This window comes from Neomonachus schauinslandi, chromosome 1 (assembly GCF_002201575.2).
Source record: "Neomonachus schauinslandi chromosome 1, ASM220157v2, whole genome shotgun sequence".
NCBI lineage: Eukaryota > Metazoa > Chordata > Mammalia > Carnivora > Phocidae > Neomonachus > Neomonachus schauinslandi.
Window position 1 is genome coordinate 186,243,884 of NC_058403.1, and position 20,564 is coordinate 186,264,447.

At 39.6% G+C, this 20,564-nt stretch overlaps 1 protein-coding gene across 2 annotated transcripts in view; it reads left to right on the forward strand.

Annotated features, from left to right (window-relative positions):
- The window catches only part of FHIT (fragile histidine triad diadenosine triphosphatase), a 1,475,077-nt gene that overhangs the window by 254,609 nt on the left and 1,199,904 nt on the right, over nt 1-20,564 (forward strand). For both annotated transcript variants that reach the window (XM_021694989.1, XM_021694990.1), the window contains one exon: nt 18,967-19,036. The gene's annotated coding sequence lies outside the window, so the exon portion shown is untranslated. The remainder of the gene's footprint in view (nt 1-18,966; nt 19,037-20,564) is intronic.

Below are 20,564 nucleotides of genomic sequence, written 5' to 3' on the forward strand. Positions count from 1 at the left end.
GCTCTCTTAATATTTTTTTTTTTAAAGATTTTATTTATTTTGACAGAGAGAGAGAGAGATAGCAAGAGAGGGAACACAAGCAGGGGGAGTGGGAGAGGGAGAAGCAGGCTTCCTGCGGAGCAGGGAGCCCGATGCGGGGCTCGATCCCAGGGCCCTGGGACCATGACCTGAGCCGAAGGCAGACGCTTTAACAACTGAGCCACCCAGGCGTCCCTCTTAATATTTTCAGTCAGTCGAAACGAATAATCCCCCATGTACATTGTAGCATCTTACTTTTTTTTTTCAATTTATTTTTTTTAATTCTTATGTTAATCCCCATACATTACATCATTAGTTTTAGATGAAGTGTTCCATGATTCATTGTTTGTGCATAACACCCAGTGCTCCATGCAGAATGTGCCCTCCTCAATACCCACCACCAGGCTAACCCATCCTCCCACCCCCCTCCCCTCTAGAACCCTGTTTGTTTTTCAGAGTCCATCGTCTCTCATGGTTCGTCTACCCCTCCGATTTCCCCCGCTTCATTCTTCCCCTCCCGCTACCTTCTTCTTCTTTTTTTTTTCTTAACATATATTGCATTATTTGTTTCAGAGGTACAGATCTGAGATTCAACAGTCTTGCACAATTCACAGCGCTTACCAGAGCACATACCCTCCCCAGTGTCTATCACCCAGTCACCCCATCCCAACCACCCCACCCCCCACTCCAGCAACCCTCAGTTTGTTTCCTGCAATTAAGAATTCCTCATATCAGTGAGATCATATGATACATGTCTTTCTCTGTTTGACTTATTTCACTCAACATAATACCCTCCAGTTCCATTGACGTTGTTGCAAATGGCAAGATCTCATTCCTTTTGATGGCTGCATAATATTCCATTGTATATATATACCACATCTTCTTTATCCATTCATCTGTCGATGGACATCTTGGCTCTTTCCACAGTTTGGCTATTGTGGACATTGCTGCTATAAACATCGGGGTGCACGTACCCCTTCGGATCCCTACTTTTGTATCTTTGGGGTAAATACCCAGTAGTGCAATTGCTGGATCATATGGTAGCTCTATTTTCAACTTTTTGAGGAACCTCCATACAGTTTTCCAGAGTGGCTGCACCAGCTTGCATTCCCACCAACAGTGTAGGAGGGTTCCCCTTTCTCCGCTTCCCCGCCAACATCTGTCGTTTCCTGACTTGTTAATTTTAGCCATTCTGGCTGGTGTGAGGTGGTATCTCTTGAGGTTTTGATTTGGATTTCCCTGATGCCGAGCGATATTGAGCACTTTTTCATGTGTCTGTTGGCCATTTGGATGTCTTCTTTGGAAAAATGTCTGTTCATGTCTTCTGCCCATTTCTTGATTGGATTCTTTGTTCTTTGGGTGTTGAGTTTGATGAGTTCTTTATAGATTTTGGATATTAGCCCTTTATCTGATATGTCATTTGCAAATACCTTCTCCCATTCTGTCGATTGTCTTTTGGTTTTGTTGACTGTTTCCTTTGCTTTGCAAAAGCTTTTTATCTTGATGAAGTCCCAATAGTTCATTTGTGCCCTTGCTTCCCTTGCCTTTGGCGATGTTTCTAGGAAGAAGTTGCTTCGGCTGAGGTCAAAGAGGTTGCTGCTTCTGTTCTCCTTTAGGATTTTGATGGACTCCTGTCTCACATTGAGGTCTTTCAACCATTTGGAGTCTATTTTTGTGTGTGGTGTAAGGAAATGGTCCAGTTTCATTCTTCTGCATGTGGCTATCCAATTTTCCCAACACCATTTGTTGAAGAGACTGTCTTTTTGCCGTTGGACATTCTTTCCTGCTTTGTCAAAGATGAGTTGACCATAGAGTTGAGGGTCCATTTCTGGGCTCTCTATTCTGTTCCATTGATTTATGTGTCTGTTTTTGTGCCAGTACCATGCTGTCTTGATGATGACAGCTTTGTAATAGAGCTGGAAGTCCGGAATTGTGATGCCGCCGGCTTTGCTTTTCTTTTTCAACATTCCTCTGGCTATGCGGGGTCTTTTCTGGTTCCATACAAAGTTTAGGATTATTTGTTCCATTTCTTTGAAAAAAGTGGATGGTATTTTGATGGGGATTGCATTGAATGTGTAGATTGCTCTAGGTAGCATTGACATCTTCACAATATTTGTTCTTCCAATCCATGAGCATGGAACGTTTTTCCATTTCTTTGTGTCTTCCTCAATTTCTTTCATGAGTATTTTATAGTTTTCTGAGTATAGATCCTTTGTCTCTTTGGTTAGATTTATTCCTAGGTATCTTATGGTTTTGGGTGCAATTGTAAATGGGATCGACTCCTTAATTTCTTTTTCTTCTGTCTTGTTGTTGGTGTATAGGAATGCCACTGACTTCTGTGCATTGATTTTATATCCTGCCACTTGACTGAATTCCTGTATGAGTTCTAGCAGTTTTGGGGTGGAGTCTTTTGGGTTTTCCACATAAAGTATCATATCATCTGCAAAGAGTGAGAGTTTGACTTCTTTGCCAATTTGGATGCCTTTGATTTCTTTTTGCTGTCTGATTGCTGTGGCTAGGACTTCCAATACTATGTTGAATAGCAGTGGTGATAGTGGACATCCCTGCCGCATTCCTGACCTTAGGGGGAAAGCTCTCAGTTTTTCCCCATTGAGAATGATATTTGCTGTAGGTTTTTCATAGATGGCTTTTATGATATTGAGGTATGTACCCTCTATGTCTATACTCTGAAGAGTTTTGATCAAGAAAGGATGCTGTACCTTGTCAAAAGCTTTTTCTGCATCTATTGAGAGGATCATATGATTCTTGTTCTTTCTTTTGTTAATGTATTGTATTACATTGATTGATTTGCGGATGTTGAACCAACCTTGCAGCCCAGGGATAAATCCCACTTGGTCGTGGTGAATAATCCTTTTAATGTACTGTTGTATCCTATTGGCTAGTATTTTGGTGAGAATTTTTGCATCCATGTTCATCAGGGATATTGGTCTGTAATTCTCCTTTTTGATGGGGTCTTTGTCTGGTTTTGGGATCAAGGTAATGCTGGCCTCATAAAATGAGTTTGGAAGTTTTCCTTCCATTTCTATTTTTTGGAACAGTTTCAGAAGAATACGTATTAATTCTTCTTGAAATGTTTGGTAGAATTCCCCTGGGAAGCCATCTGGCCCTGGGCTTTTGTTTTTTGGGAGATTTTTGATGCCTGCTTCAATTTCCTTAGTGGTTATAGGTCTGTTCAGGTTTTCTATTTCTTCCTGGTTCAGTTTTGGTAGTTGATACATCTCTAGGAATTCATCCATTTCTTCCAGGTTATCTAATTTGCTGGCATAGAGTTGCTCATAATATGTTCTTATAATTGTTTGTATTTCTTTGGTGTTGGTTGTGATCTCTCCTCTTTCATTCATGATTTTGTTGATTTGGGTCATTTCTCTTCTCTTTTTGATAAGTCTGGCCAGGGGCTTATCAATCTTGTTAATTCTTTCAAAGAATCAGCTCCTAGTTTCGTTGATCTGTTCTACTGTTCTTTTAGTTTCTATTTCATTGATTTCTGCTCTGATCTTTATTATTTCTCTTCTCCTGCTGGGTTTAGGCTTTCTTTGCTGTTCTTTCTCCAGCTCCTTTAGGTGTAGGGTTAGGTTGTGTACTTGAGACCTTTCTTGTTTCTTGAGAAAGGCTTGTATTGCTATATACTTTCCTCTTAGGACTGCCTTTGCTGCATCCCAAAGATTTTGAACAGTTGTGTTTTCATTTTCATTGGTTTCCATATATTTTTTTAATTCTTCTTTAATTTCCTGATTGACCCATTCGTTCTTCAGTAGGATGCTCTTTAGCCTCCATGTATTTGAGTTCTTTCCGACTTTCCTCTTGTGATTGAGTTCTAGTTTCAAAGCATTATGGTCTGAAAATAGGCAGGGAATGATCCCAATCTTTCAGTACCGGTTGAGACCTGATTTATGACCTAACATGTGACCTATTCTGGAGAATGTTCCATGGGCACTAGAGAAGAATGTGTATTCCGTTGCTGTGGGGTGGAATGTTCTGAATATGTCTGTGAAGTCCATTTGGTCCAGTGTGTCATTTAAAGTCTTTATTTCCCTGTTGATCTTTTGCTTAGACGATCTGTCCATTTCAGTGAGGGGGATGTTAAAGTCCCCCACTATTATTGTATTGTTGTCGATGTGTTTCTTTGCTTTTGTTATTAATTGCCTTATATAATTGGCTGCTCCCATGTTAGGGGCATAGATATTTACAGTTGTTAGATCTTCTTGTTGGATAGATCCTTTAAGTAGGATATAATGTCCTTCCTCATCTCTTATTACAGTCTTTGGTTTAAAATCTAATTTGTCTGATAGAAGGATTGCCACCCCAGCTTTCTTTTGGTGTCCATTAGCATGGTAAATGGTTTTCCACCCCCTCACTTTCAATCTGGGGGTGTCTGGTTCTAAAATGAGTCTCTTGCAGACAGCATATCGATGGGTCTTGTTTTTTAATCCTGTCTGATACCCTGTGTCTTTTGATTGGGGCATTTAGCCCATTTACGTTCAGGGTAACTATTGAAAGATAGGAATTTAGTGCCATTGTATTGCCTGTAAGGTGACTGTTACCGTATATTGTCTGTGTTCCTTTCTGGTCTATGTTGCTTTTAGGGTCTCTCTTTGCTTAGAGGACCCCTTTCAAGATTTCCTCTAGGGCTGGTTTTGTGTTTGCAAATTCCTTTAGTTTTTCCTGGAAGCTTTTTATCTCTCCTTCAATTTTCAATGACAGCCTAGCTGGATATAGTATTCTTGGCTGCATATTTTTCTCATTTAGTGCTCTGAATATATCCTGCCATTCCTTTCTGGCCTGCCAGGTCTCTGTGGATAGGTCTGTTGCCAATTTAATGTTTCTACCCTTGTAGGTTACATATCTCTTCTCCCGAGCTGCTTTCAGGATTTTCTCTTTGTCTGTGAGACTCGTAAGTTTTACTATTAGATGTCGGGGTGTTGACCTATTTTTATTGATTTTGAGAGGGGTTCTCTGTGCTTCCTGGATTTTCATGCCTGTTTCCTTCCCCAAATTAGGGAAGTTCTGTGCTGTAATTTGCTCCATTATACCTTCTGCCCCTCTCTCTCTTTCCTCTTCTTCTGGGATCCCAATTATTCTAATGTTGTTTCGTCTTATGGTATCGCTTATCTCTTGAATTCTGCCCTCGTGATCCAGTAGTTGTTTATCTCTCTTTTTCTCAGCTTCTTTATTTTCCATCATTTCATCTTCTATATTACTGATTCTCTCTTCTGCCTCATTTATTCTAGCAGTTAGCGCCCCCATTTTTTATTGCACCTCATTAATAGCCTTTTTGATTTCTACTTGGTTGGATTTTAGTTCTTTTACTTCTCCAAAAAGGGTTTCTCTAATAACTTCCATATTTTTTTCAAGCCCAGCTAGTATCTTTAAAGTGATGATTCTGAACTCTAGATCTGACATCTCTACTAATGTCCGTATTGAGTAGGTCCCTGGCAGTCGGTACTACCTCTTGTTCTTTTTGTTGAGGTGATTTTTTCCGTCTTGTCATTTTGTGCAGAGGAGAATAGATTAATGAGAGAACAAAATGCTAGCAGAGTAACAACGTCCCCAGATAATATACTCTAAACAAATCAGAAAAGACCTGAAGCAGTGGGAAAAGAAAGGGAAAGAGAGAAAAAAGAAAAAGAAAAAAAAGTAAAAGAAAAAGATAAAGATAAAAACAAAAACAAAGAAAACAAAACAACAACAACAATAAAAAAAACCAGAATGTGGTCAAATATGTTGAGGCTGGTATATAGATCAGTGCCACACACTAGATTTGGGGTGTATTTTGGTCTTTTAGAAGAAAGTGCCTCCCAAACTTTTAAAGAAAGAAAAACTTACATATGTACAAAAATAAGGGTTGATATGATGAAGGGATGGAATATGACTGTAAAGATGGAAAGTATAAAAAATTTTATAAAAGGAATTGATAAGAAGTTGTTTGAAAAAAGAAAGAAGAGGATTTAAAAAAAGAAAAAAAAAAGGGAGAGAATGTGATCAGGCAGGGGAATAGAATACACCATATACTAGAGATTTAGGGTATATTTTAATCTGTTAGAAGAAACTATCTCAAAATTTTAAAGAGAGAACAACTTATATATATAAGCCAAAAATATGGGTAACTACTATGAAGGGATAGAATATGACTCTAAAAATGAAAAATAAAAATGTTTTTTTTAAAAAAAGGGATTGATAAGATGGTTGAAAAAGGGAAAAAGAAAAATTCAAAAAGAAAAAAAAAAGACAGTTAAAAAAAAAATTAACTTTGAAAGACTAAAGAATCATGGTAAAAAAGCCATGAATTCTATGTGCAGTATTCCCCTAGCGCTGGAGTTCTGCCGTTCTCATTGATCGGTAAACTTGATCTTGGCTGGCTGTTCTCGCTGATCTTCTGGGGAGGGGCCTGTTGCCGTGGTTTCCAAATGTCTTTGCTGGAGGCGGAATTGCCCCGCCCTTGCCCCCTCCCGGCTAAGTAATCTGCTCGGGTTTGCTCTCCGGGGCTTTTGTTCCCTGCGAGCTTTCCGTACAGCTTTGGAGGCGGAGAGTGAAAATGGCGGCCTCCCAATCTCTGCCCGGAGGAGCCGAGAACTCGGGGCCCCGCTTCTCAGTGAGCCCCCAGAGAAAAGTAGTCAGTCACTCCTGTCTCCCCAGTCACCGGCCGCACTCCGTGCTCACCCGGCCTGTGACCGCGCATTTCTATCTCTGGCACCCGACCCCGGGTGGAGTCTCCAAACCCAGCAGATCCCTGCGGTGCACTCCCGTGCAGCTCCTCCCGGGGGAAGAAGGTGAGTCTCCCTGGATCTGCCACTTGTTGGGTCCCTGCTGGAGGAGCAGTGGCCTGACTGTGCTGCGGATCACGGTTTATGGCAACCCCGAGCTGAGAGCCCGCGCCTGGGCTCCGCCTCTGCAGCCGGCTTCCCTGCTCCGATACCTGGGAGCTCTGCCACACTCAGGCACCCCCGGTCTTTCTGTGACCCCGAGGGTCCTGAGACCGCACTGTCCCGGAGGGTTCTACCCCCCGCTTAGCCACCAGAGTGACGTCCCTCAGCGGAGCAGACTTTTAAAAGTTCCGATTTTGTGCTCCGCGGCTCTATCACTTGCCAGAAGCAGCCGCCGGAGGCCCTTCCTCCACCGTCTGTCCTCCCGAATATCGCCTCGGATTCATTTCTCCGCACGTCCTACCTTCCAGAAAGTGGTCGCTTTTCTGATGAGAGAGTTGTTGCTCTTCTTTTCTTCGATCTCCTGTTGAGTTCGTAGGTGTTCAGAATGGTTTGATCCCTATCCAGCTGAATTCCTGAGAGGAGACAAAATCTAGGTCTCCTACTCCTCTGCCATCTTGCTCCGCCCCTCTGCATCTTACTTTTATTTACCTATAATTTGATTTAAAATGTTAATGTGAGGGACGCCTGGCTCACTTGGTGGGTGGAGCAAGCAACTCTTGATCACAGGGTTGTGAGTTCAAGCCCCAGGTTAGGCAGAGTCTATTTAAAAAAATAAATAAATAAATTTTTTAATGTCAATGTGAGTTTAATATGTTGAGTTCTTTTTTGCATAGATGGGACTCAAATACGAACGACCCCTTTGTTAACTAACCATGGTTAGTGTGTAGATGTATACCATGGACCAGTCAGATCATGGGCCTGGAAAAATGCACATAATGAAAGTCTAGTGTAATGCATTTAGTTTCTATGATAAATGCTTCCCTGGCATTACCAGTGACATTATTTTATTGATCTTGTTTTTCATATTTGCCCTTTTTTCTTCTATTTTTGTTACCAAAAAATTCCTGCTTCTAATATTCAAACAGTACATAAGCATTATAAAGTAATAGACAAAGTGCCCTATACTTGCAACCCAAACCCATTCCTCAGAATTAACCACTGTAAATATTTTATCCTATACTTTTCATTTATGTACATATCTATACTTTGCTATACTGTTTTTAAAGAGTTACCTTTTTTTTTTTAACATTTTATTTATTTATTTGACAGAGAGAGAGAGAGTGAGAGCAGGAACACAAGCAGGGGGAGTGGGAGTAGGAGAAGCAGGCTTCCCGCTGAGCAGGGATCTCGATGTGGGGCTCCATCCCAGGACCCTGGGATCATGACCTGAGCCGAAGGCAGACACTTAACTGAGCCACCCAGGTGCCCCTAAAGAGTTATCTACTTGCTACCTAAATCTTTTAAAATGAAAGCATATGTATTGAGACCAAGTTTATCTTTTCTGTCAGATTTGATGAGTGATCAATATGCTAAACTCTTAGATATTTTTAATGCTTACTTTTTTTTTTTTTTACCATGTTCTATTTGTTTGTCTAAGAGATTAAGAGCACTTAGAGTAAGGAATGATAACAACTAATATAATGTAACAGTACTGTTCATTTTGTTCCCGGAGGAACATTCATACATATTCCTACAAATAAATTTGTTCTTCTCTTGAGTCATTGGCAGGAACAAGAAATGCACATACGGATACTGATGGAAAGTGGGTGAGGAGGAGTGAGCAACACAATTTACAACCTATTAGGCTAAGAGTAACAATAATGTAGTTTTACAAAAAGATACTACATACCTAAAACATAAATATATTTAAAATGTTTCTTTGGTAAAAAATGTAAAATTGTTGCTTATAGCTAAATTCAGAGAGGATTAAGTTTGCCTCTGGGCTGGGGGACTACAGCAATCCCAAATTACGTTCTTGTATCCATGCATGTCCCCCTGCAATCTATTTTCCAAATGTAGCTTGAGGGAGATTTTCAAAATGGTAGTTTGATCATGCCACTGTGCCGGTGGGAACCATTTCCACCACTCAAAAAGCTAACATGCCCCCTGTCTTCCTCTCTTGAGTTTTTCCACATCATGCCTCCTTAGCCCTCTGAACTCCAACTACACTGCCCTTTCTTTCTCTTCCTCAAAATCACTGTCCTCCCTCCTGCCACAGGGCCTTTGCACATCTTGTTCTCGTGGCCTGTTAGATTTTGTTTCCTTCATCTCCATTGAGTTAGTTCTCTCTCCTCAGATTTCATCTTCAGTGTTTTCCCTTCTACAGAGTATTTTAGGACTCTTGTTATAGTCTTTTTGGCATCTGCTACTAATCTGTGTTGCTGTAGTTCCTCACTGTCTCCCCAACAAGACCATCAGGTCTGTGAGTTCAGAAACCATCTTTGTTTATGGCCAGTTACCAGCTCAGCCAGTTGTTTGTTGAATGCATAGAAGAATGTATATAAATTTGTAAATTGAATAAGAGATGAATTATGGCAGCTGAGGATATTATTATCTGTTACTAATTATGTGAAATAACTTCAAAGGGAAGTCAAAGGCAGAAGTTCTTTTTTTTTTAAAGATTTTATTTATTCATTTGAGACATAGAGATACAGAGAGAGAGAGAGCATGAGCAGGGGGAGAGGCAGAGGGAGAGGGAGAAGAAGGCTCCCTGCTGAGCCAGGAGCCTGATGCAGGGTTCAATCCCAGGACCCTGGGATCATGACCTGAGCCGAAGGCAGATGCTTAAGCATCTGAGCTACCCAGGTGCCCCTCAAGGGCAGAACTTTTTTTTTTTAATTTTATTATGTTATGTTAATCTTAGTTTTTGATGTAGTGTTCCATGATTCATTGTTTGCATATAACACCCAGTGCTCCATGCAATACATGCCCTCCTTAATACCCATCACTGGGCCAACCCATCCCCCCACTGCCCTCCCCTCTAGAACCCTCAGTTTGTTTCTCAGAGTCCATAGTCTCTCATGGTTCATAAGGGCAGAACTTCTGATGATTTCTCAAATGAGGGAACTGATACTCAGAGGGGTTAAGAAATTTGCGCATGGGAACACCACTACTAAGTGACAGAGCTAGAATTTCAACTGATATTTGTCCAATAGCACTGTTCTTCCTAAGATCGGTTACATGTATAGAGACTTTATGTAGACAATAAGCATGGCAAATATTGAGTACTCCATCCCCCTCCTGAAAATCCACAAGGACCATTATGAATATTAAAGACTGACAATTCTTGGAGTAAGGAGATATGTTTAATTTAATATAACCCAATATCCCTTTCATTTGGTAATACCCATGAACGGAATTCTCCTTGGCAAATGCTGTTCATTCCTTCATACACCCATTTGTCCTTCAGTTTGCTTGATCTATCCATATGACACTGATTATAATCCCACTGCTAAATCATTCTTTCCAAAGAAGACATGTGCCAAATACTTCCATCTAGCTAGAATGAGAAGACAAGACTTCCCCTGTTCAAGATAAAACATTAAGTCTTTTGAAGTTAATTTGTCCTAACTTAGGGTCAAGTGTCTGGAGACGTGGACCTCACTTAACATTCTTTCTGCCACAGATACACTTATAGCTTTGAAATAATGCTCTGTTTGCCCCACATTATTTGGGCTACCAAACTGCACATAATGAAGCATCACCAGAGCTGGGATAGGAGTAAAAATTGGAACATTACATCTATTTTTCATGAGCAAAGGGAGACATTTAGTCAAATTCAGTCCAATTGCCAATGATAAAACATACCAGTGTCACCTTCAATAATTACTGAAGAACAAGACTTAACTATAAATAATACTACATCTATTTCATTTTTAGGCTATTTCATTTAAAGATTAATTCCTGCTAAACAGTTCTCAGTACTAGGGAAATTTGCCAAGACTCATTTCTTTAGAATGGACATGCATATACTGTACTTCTCCAAATTTCTCATAAGTTTAAATATATGGATTTTATGTTCTTAGGTAGAAAATTTTACCATGCCCTATTCCTCTATACCAGGTATATTTAGATCTATAGTAATATAGGTATATTGGGACAAGTCTATGCATATCTATATGCTGACAGAAGGTACCTTTAAGGATTTTTAGCCTAAATATGACTACATAATCCCCAAAGTCCTACAACTATGTGATTTTGAGTTTGTAATAATTCAACATGATATATGCACTTCTTGTTTGAGTAAAAGGTTTGTAGTATTTTTAGTGAAAATCTTAAAGTTCATACAAAAGAATAGGGAGGAATTGAGTCTAAATTCAAATTTTTTTCTGAATTAACTGCTAAAAAATAGAAGCAAAATTTTCAATGAGTCTGATTACGTGTATTTAGTCAACAAACAGGCACTGGGGCATAAAGGAGGACTAGACATTATCCCTGCTTTCAAAGAACTCATGTCAGCTCCACATCAGAGACAAATAGCTACGCACATACAGCTCTCGGATTAGGGGCTATAGGAAGGAGGTGGTGAGAATGTTGCTGTGGGAACACCTGAGGGGACACTGGTCTCACCCAAGATCAGGGAGTCAAACCACACCTCCCAGAGGAAGTGATGTCTAAGCTAAGGAGTTGAATTTAGAGTTGATTCTGTGTCTAACTGTTCCGGAATGCTGAAGAAATTGAGACAGGAGCCCCTGTGTCACCCTTAGTTAATTGGAAAAAAGAATCTGCAATTGCTTGCTAGTGAGTAGTCTTTTTATGGAAGCATTTTTGGCTATGGTTAGAAAAGAAGAAGATGCTGCTGTCTTTTCCTGGCTTTCATTTGCTTTGTCTGATTTCCTTGTACTTTACTGCCTTTTTCTATGAACCACCTGGGCCATATAGAGCCGCCTGAGAATTCTCTCCACCCAGTGTAGCACCTGAGCTTGAGCAAGACATTTTTAGAAGTTCAGCTGAAGTGTGTTTTGCGTGTGAGAAGGTGTATGTGGGAGTAGTGTGTCATCCGAGCTCTGTTGGGGTCAATGCCTGACCTCTGACCCTTCTGCCGGAACTGTCTTTCCACCCGAGGGGCTGGCACCTACAGCCATGATTGCCTGGTGTGATCCTCTGAATCTGGAATACCCACAGTTCATTCTTTGTGGGACACTAACAGCAGAGGCCAGTGGCCTAATCTGGCCTACAGATATGTTTTTAAAATCAGGAAATTTCAGAAAAATCTGATTTCTGTCATTAACATAGCTAAACAGCAGAAGCACCATGATCTCTGTTTGTCATAGAACCTTTCCTTTCAGGTTCTTGTTTCACAGCTAGTCAACTTCCCGCCTTTAATTACCTGCTTGGCCCCCATCGGTGTTTGAATTGGTAACTCCTGATGTATAGTTGTGAATGATGAGACCAGCTGCGGACTGATCTTGACCATGGTTGGGCTAAGCAGATTTTTTTCCTCTGGTCATTTTGGGTGGTGCCCAGGACACTACTTAGTTTCCACTGAAGCTTCAAAGAGATACAGATATTTGGTCATGTCAGTGTCAAAGCAGAGAAAGCACATCTAAAAGTAGAGGCGGTGGGGCAGATCTTCCAGAAAGTAGAGACACGAGCCTTGTAGCCCGAGTGAGTGTGGTGATGTTGAATCTGAATGACGCCTTACTTCCCAGCTCTGGTTCCCTGAGGCCTGGGTATACCTCCTGTCCTGTGTGCTATGGGATACCTGGAATTCCTCATCCAGAATCCCATTTTACTCGAGCTCCTCAAATGGATCCTTGTTTTTTGTAACTAAATAAATTTTAATTCAGAAGCAACATGGTTTTTATGATATCTTGTTTGAATGGGAAAATGGAACTTTGGGTTTCCAGTAATTTGTCATGAATACTCTAGTTGGATTAGAACAAAGTCTTGTAATCATCAGGTTGGGTATTCTAATTGATTATTAGAAACCCATGGACTATGTTGAATTAGCAGAACAAAATCTTGTCATCACTGCATAGCGTTTTGACCTTTAGAAACCTTGGATTCAAGCTTTCCTTAAGAAGTTGTATATATTCTTGAGTTGACATATTGAGATTGTACTGTGAAGTGATTCTGAATAAGCTAGAAAGTTGCCTGGCTTCTTAATCGTGATGGTTTTTTAAAGCATATTATATAATATTTTATACTTATAAAACAATGTGTTTGGAGCACAATAAACCAAACCCCCATGAACCCACCATCCAATTTAAGAACTGCAACGTTACCATTTACTTATGTGTTCCTTCCCTATCTCCTCTCCTGCCTTTCCATTCCAACAGTAACCACTGTACTGCAGGAATGAATGTACTTCATACATTTTCCACATACACTTCCTTCCTTTTCTCATAAAAAATAATTTTGTCACATTTGTATATATCCCTAAACAAGATGTATTTTAGTTTTTGAGCATTATAAAAATGGCTTTATACCATATGTCTCTGCTTCCCAGCTTCTTCACATCATGGCACACGCTGAACTTGAAAATATTGTACAGTGCCTTGGGATAAATGCTATCTATGTCTCATCACAAGACTCCAGCTACTATTAATCCCCAGAACAGAGGGGGTCAGGATATTAGGACCTCTGTAACCTAGTCACTGAGGCACACTACTTGGAAAGCACTGCTGTATGTAGTGTTCTCTCCACTTGATTTTTTTCTTAGATCTATCTTAGATTTTTTCTTTCTTTAGATTTATGCACATTGCTTTTCACTGCTCTATAATAATCCTGTGTCAACACCCAAGAATTTCCATCTTATTCTGTTTAGACCCCCTCTTTACTTTTCACTTATACTACCGATAACACTAGCATACTGTGACTTATGGAAAACTGCTGAATTTGGTTTCATGTTTTTCTAGGATTCAGAGAGGTACTTTTAAATGTTGGTTTTAAAAATATGTTTTGTTTTAGATTGGGTCTTGAGTATAAGGCAGCAAGAGATAGAATTAATTGGATCATTATATATAAATACAGCCTTTTCTATTTAATCACGTTGTTATGACAAAACAGCAACATGTACTAGTGAATCCACCTTCAGATCAGTAGAAATTGACTTTAGGCAAGCAAACTAGGGAGTTCTGAATTATGAAGATTTCATAATGACATTAATGTTTTTAATAGTTGTTATATATTTGGATCTGAAATAACGGTATGATTATTTAGTTCAGCAAGGGCAAATATATTTCACTTCATGTTCTAAATCATTTTAGTTGGTAGTGTTCACCTGGAGTACTATGGGAAAAATGTTTTCAATCCATTTCAGGGTCTTTGGCTAAGAATTCAATTATTGATGTCTGCCCTAGGTTTGCATAATGGGACTGAGGACATATGTGCTAGGTATTTGCATTCCCTAATCTTCCTGTTTGCTTCTCCTATGATTATCTTGAACCCATCTTGATCATGTGAATATGATTTAATATGTAGCTTACCCCTCTTGGAAAACCAAAGTCATAATTAAAAAGTTAAAAAGCATCACATCACATAGTTGTGCCCTTTTCTCTGGTCATTTATTATGGTCTCTAATTACCTGCATCGTAGGATACTTTTCTCACAAGTATGCAAGATATTCCACTCCTTTAGTAAAGTGTATTTTATCATCATTATTGAGCCCCAAGCTGAAAAATAGATAAAATGTCCTTTAGTATTCTTAGTTTCAGAGTTTTGCACTTAGCTTTACATAGATAGATCTTGTCCACTGTAATTTAAAACAATTAGAGCTACGAAGCTTCTTTAGAGTTTCCAGATCCTATTAAATGTTATTTTTAAGATAACATCTTTTCTTGTCCTTCGTTTATGAATGTTTGATCAGGAAATGGTCATAAAAATCTTCAAATCCCAATTGAATAATGCATTCTCAAAAGTAGCTGCCAAGTGTAAATACCACTGATATACATTCATGCATATGATAGTATATAAATAACCAGGAAAGCATAGCAAAGGTCAATCAATTATGTATAGGTCAGAATGCTTTCCATCTGGATTGAGTCATTTTAGCAAATGACATCATGTGTCCTTTGGAGTTATTGTGAAATGTGGCTTGAGTCATTATAGATTGGCTTCTTCCCTGGGTTACCAGGATGGCAGTGGTAAGGCTCAATAAATAAGTGTATTGGACTTTGCAGGAGCATATTTGCATAATTGGGGTGTAGTGATGAAGGCTTCTTAATCTAGAGAAAGCCTTTGGGCCCTATCCACCAATTTCTAGTTTTTTATCCTTGGTTTTTTTTTTTTTTTTTTTTTTAAGGACTTGAAGACAAAAGAGTTGGAAATGAGCCAGATGCTCTTTATATAACTGCAGTGGATATCTTTCCATGAAATTGCCAGCAGGGAATCAATAGTAATAAATCTGGTACCCTTCTAATCTCTTTAAACTTCACCATTGCTCTTCTGGAATGGTGCTAGTTGGACCCTGTAAATTTGGTTTATAATTTATATTTGATCTGATGGGGAGTGGTCTCACCAGATTGCCAGACTCTAGAGTGACTGGCAGGTTGGGATGTTGTATGAGATGGAAGGGATGTTGGCATTTTCCAGTTGGCACAACAGGAACTGAATTTAGCTTATAGACCAAGTGATAAAAGTAGCTGCCAAGTCCAGTCATTTCTGATTAGTCAGGGCCTAAGGAGGTAAATGTTACTTGACAGAATTTAATGTGTGATTTTTTCCTCCCTTCAGGATATTTTGAAAATGTTAAAAAGTTGTTGTTGTTGTTGTTTAAAATAGGATGACTTACATAAGAAGGACTTAGAGTCAAAATTCATGTCATGTTTTATAGGCATTTATAGTTGGAATCTAAGTTTGGTTCTGAGATCTTAGAAGGAAGAAGGCTTGGGCATCTTTAGGAATGATGAAAGGAAATGGTCCTTGTCTTTAGGGAGCTTATAGTCTAGGGGGAAGACAGACATGCAAACACATTACCACAGTATAAAATAATAGCTCTAATAAGATATATGTGTAAATCCAGGCAGGACTGATATTTCTGTCACTTATTTATATTATATTATCCTTTACTTACTTATTTGGACCCTAAATGGCTGAGAAACATGCCTATACTTATTCTTATTATCAGGGTACTTTGAAAGTGAACTTGCAGTTTTCAAGATGGCTACCCTGTGTTTTGGTTATCCAGAGGTAATGTGGCTTCCTTCTCTTGGAATGGTACTTACTGTTCTGTATACAACCCAAAGCCTTAACTTCTAGTAAAACTCCACAGATTCCTAGGGACTATTTTTGATCACATCTACATGGTCACCAAAACAAATGGGGAAAAGATGAATATAAAGTTCAAGTTGCAGTTGTTTCTTGTGGTAACTAACAGCTGATTTGCAAGGTTTTATCTTCTTCCCCCACTATTATCTTTGAGATTGTAATCTGTGGTCACAGATTGATCAGCTAGTTCAGGGTGGTATAAATCAGTCACACAAAAAGGGGCCTATTTGACCACCTGGCAGACTTCTGCTTATATCTCATTTTATAAAATCACTCCTAGTTGTAAGGGGTCCTGGAGAGAGGGGGTTATTAACAGAGACTGGGTGGACCAACCGATGACTGCCAAACTTTATTATCCAAAAATAATCATTGTCAATACTCTACCTACTGTGTTTGCAATGTTTTCCTTCTTAATAATACCATGAATCTTTTTTTCATGTTATTAAATATTCTACCACATAAGTTTTAATGTCTGCATAATATTCCTCTTTATGGCTATACCATAATTAATTTGAACAATCTTCTTTTGTTTGAAATTTAGAATTGCCAGTTTTTGCTATTATAAATAGTACAGTGGTAAACATCCTTGTAGTTACATCTTTTTCAGAACTCTTTTGACCTTTTTTCTTTCATTTTGATTCTCTCTTTAAAAAAATCAGCAAATTACAATGATGTAAGTAAATATTTAGTTACTCTCTTTACACAGAGTCTGGGGAGAGTAATTTTTTTTTGAGAGAGAGTGAGAGAGCATGCACACATGCACATGAGCAGTAGGGGAGGGGGAGAGTGAAAGGGAGAGAGAGAATTTCAAGCAGGCTCCTCACCCAGTGTGGAGCCTGATCTCACGACCCTGAGATCATGACCTGAGCTGGAAACCAAGAGTCTGATGCTCAACTGACTGAGCTACCCAGGCACCCCGAGGAATTCTTTAATAACTCAGATAACTTAGATTATTCTACAGGATGCAAAATATCTTATTGATTTGGCAAAATCAGAGAAGCAATTGGTAAATACAGAGAGAGGAAAGGGAGGAGGGAAGTGACCAATTTTCTTATGGAATCAACTGAGTTGGTTCAGTTAAAATGGCTTTAATGAGTTTTACAGGTCTAATTAAGGGCATCTGGCAGTGGATTAATTTTCAGAATCCCTTCTGCCTGAAAATATATTTTCATCTGACATTGTGTTTCTTTTTGTACAAAGGTTGTCAAATGAGAATGTGATGGTAGCTCATCTCACAACTCACCTGCCAGAATGTATTGTAGGCATGTTGAGGTTGAAAGCCTGGCATCCACACCAGCTAAAAGCAGACACTGTAGAGAAATTTGGCTTCCAGAAGAGTAAAATTGGAAATGCTGACACTATCCACCACCACCCCCAACCCCGTCATTGCTGTGGTCTTTGGGAGGGGATTAATGGTGCTTTTCCTTGTTTGAGAACTAAAAAGGGATCAGCAAAAGCAAGCATAGGGCAGAGAGTTCTGGTTCTTGCTGAGTACATTACCTCTTAGAACGGGGTTTTAAATGTCAATGCTTTTTCTAATGTATGTGAGGAATCCTAATTGAGAAACTGGCCCATATGCTTAGACTATATCCAACTCTGTTTCTTTTTTTAATGCTGCAAAATAAGGTTAATTTTTATGGTGAATATTTTATGGCCCGCTTTCTGTTATGTGCCAGACAAATTGAAGGCAATGCAAACTGATGGGTGGTGAAGATAAAAGAGCAGTGTTGACCTTTTGGTAAATCATTCATCAGACTGCTTCATCTGTAAGTGGTTTTCCAGTTGCACCTCATATTTGCTAATCACTGCGTTTGACTCTCAGTTCTACAGGGGCTGGTTGTCTTGTGGATTACCTTTTCTTCCCCCACCCCGTCTAACCCCCCTCCCTTTTTTTTAAACTTTGGTTATTAGTATTATAGCTATTTCATTACCTATTAGTTCCTCCACCAGAGGGGGCTTGTGGGTAGAGAAACACTGGGAATTAATAATTCAGTCTCTTTTTGTCTCTCTTCTCTGTGACTCTTAAGGTTTCTCCTCAGAAGCTGAGATGTGCTTTAAGCATTCCATTCACTTACTCTCCTTTGAGTTTTCTTGTTCCCAATGAAACTGAGTTACAAAACAACTGTCTTTGACAGTGACCACAGAATAGAAGAGTGAACTAACTGGTGTTAATGGTTTAGCACAGGTATAATTTTTGGCTTCTATGTTGATCAAAGTCCCATTGGGGAAACCAAAAGTGAGAGCAAGAATAGTCTCTTAGTTTAACCCTGGTCAAATACTAGAAACTATGGAATTTATTATGGTGAAAACATAAATCTGTATCCTGGACCCAAAGTGGATCCAAGGCTGGGCATCTCATAAAATCAACTTCACCAATGTTTTGGGCCTCTGTGGTTCTTCATTTCTTGATACTTCTGCTTGATTCTGGCCAATCCCTAGAGTTCAGCAGTGTGGTTAATACAGAAGACCCTTTGGGGTGCCAGGGTGGCTCTCGATTGAGGGTCTGCTTTCGGCTCAGGTCATGATCCTGGGGTCCTGGGATCAAGCCCCACATGGGGCTCACTGCTCAGTGAGGAGTCTGCTTCTCCCTCTGCCTGCCACTCCCCCTGCTTGTGCTCTCTCTCTCTGTCAAATCAATCAATCAATCTAGGAAAAAAATTACAGAAGACCCTTTAAGTCTGAATTAGCCTACAAGATATGAAGGACAACATGGACATGCTTGGCATCTGATCTAGGTAAGAACACTTAGGGAAAAGATTCTGCCTTAGGACTGAAAGAAATTGGCCTTTGTCTACTAGGGAGTCCAACCATTTATAGTGCTATGCTGATTAACCCCACAGAAATTGTTTCTTAATTATGTATTTTAAGGTTTTTGAATCAGGGATTGTGTCCCATCTCTAGGGACTGCTAGTATTTTGATATTTTGATTGCAATTAAATGGAAATTGGAAACACTGAGAGACAGAAACTAATCAGACGTGTTTCACTGTTCCTTTATTCCCAATCAAAGGCAGTGTTGAGAAATATCCAGATACTACCCGCACTCTTCCTGTCTCCTGCTTGAACCTGAGATTCTTCCACTGGGTGAGTGGTCCTGGGCCCAGATTGGCATTACCCATTTGGTTGCTGAGGGCAGTTTGACAGAGTTTTTGCTGGTACGTTTGCTGCTGAGTCTTTAAGGGCATGACCATAACACCTTTCTGGAAGTCTGTGTGTGTGGTGGGGTAGATGTGGGGGTGCATGACCCTTTTTTATTATTTTGTTAAAACACTAATTACAGTTTTATGGCTGCAGCCAATCATAATACTTTTACCTTTTTTTGGATAACAAAGAACATACTTCTTTCTATTCTCTTGTAAAAACACAAAAAAGCAAGAAACATGATTTCTAAAAAGCAGTTCCTTTTAACAGGGAAATCTCAGAAGTTACATTTTTTTTCTCCTTTTGTTAGAGATAGAAAGCCAGCCTTTGGGGAAAGGACACTTAGGTCCCAGAGAAACGGGCAATAGTGATAGTCTATTAATACCAGATCGTTCTTATGAGAAGGAATAATTTTTACATGGTGGTGACATTTTAGGCTTTAAAAGGAGATTTTCTGTAGTGTTTTCCATAACAGTATGGCCCAGAAGTTAGTCTGGGAGGAGGCAAATGAATTAAAATGAATTTTTGGAATCTTGCTTATTGAAAATGCTGATGCTGTCAAGTGTGACTTATCTCACCATCCTGCTCCAAACCCACAGACTTCACTAGACTCACATCTACCCTTGCCCCTTTTCCTTAAGACTCAGAGACCAAGAAGAATTTCCTGCATCTTTAAACTCATCTGTGAATGTTCCCTTCACCTTTTACTCTTTTCCACTATCCAATATGGTAACCACTGGCCACGTGTGGCTATTTACATTCAAATTAATTTAAATTAAACAAAATTTAAAAAAATTATTTCCTTAGTCCCACTAGCCTCTTTTCAAGGGCTTGATAGGCACCTGTGGCTATTGGCTATCTTATTGAAGAGCATGGCTCTAGAACATTTCCATCATCACAAGCAATTCTGTTGGGACAGCCCTGCTCGGATCCTCTTGGACATCCTCCTAAGGATATTGCCTCCCTGTCACCCTCTCAGGTGGTCACTGTTTATTCTCAGTGTCTGGAGTAGAGTTGGTGTCATTCTTCATCCTCATCACCACTTCTAGACAGCTTCTTTTCTCTTCATGCACAGAAGCACTTTGAAAGCAGGTACTGTTGGACTATACCCTACTGCCTACTCTTCTGAATGTATTGAAAATTTTACCCCCAGCTCACTCACTGTCTTTATGCCCATCCCCATCCTACCATCATTGTTGGTAAAAAATATCCACATGGAAGACTCATCTCTGACCTCTCGTTTCCTTGAGTTTCTCACTGGCAAATGTCTCCTCTACCTATTGGTCATACTCCAGACCGATGGTTCTCAACTTAGGAAGCTCCCCTCTCCTAGAGGGAATTTGCAAATGTAAGGAACGCTACAGGCCTTCAGAAGGTAGGAATTAAGGATGCTCCCTGTCATTCAGTACCCAAGAGAGTTCTACAAAATAAAGAATTGTTGCATCCCAAATGTCATAGAGTCCTTGTTAAG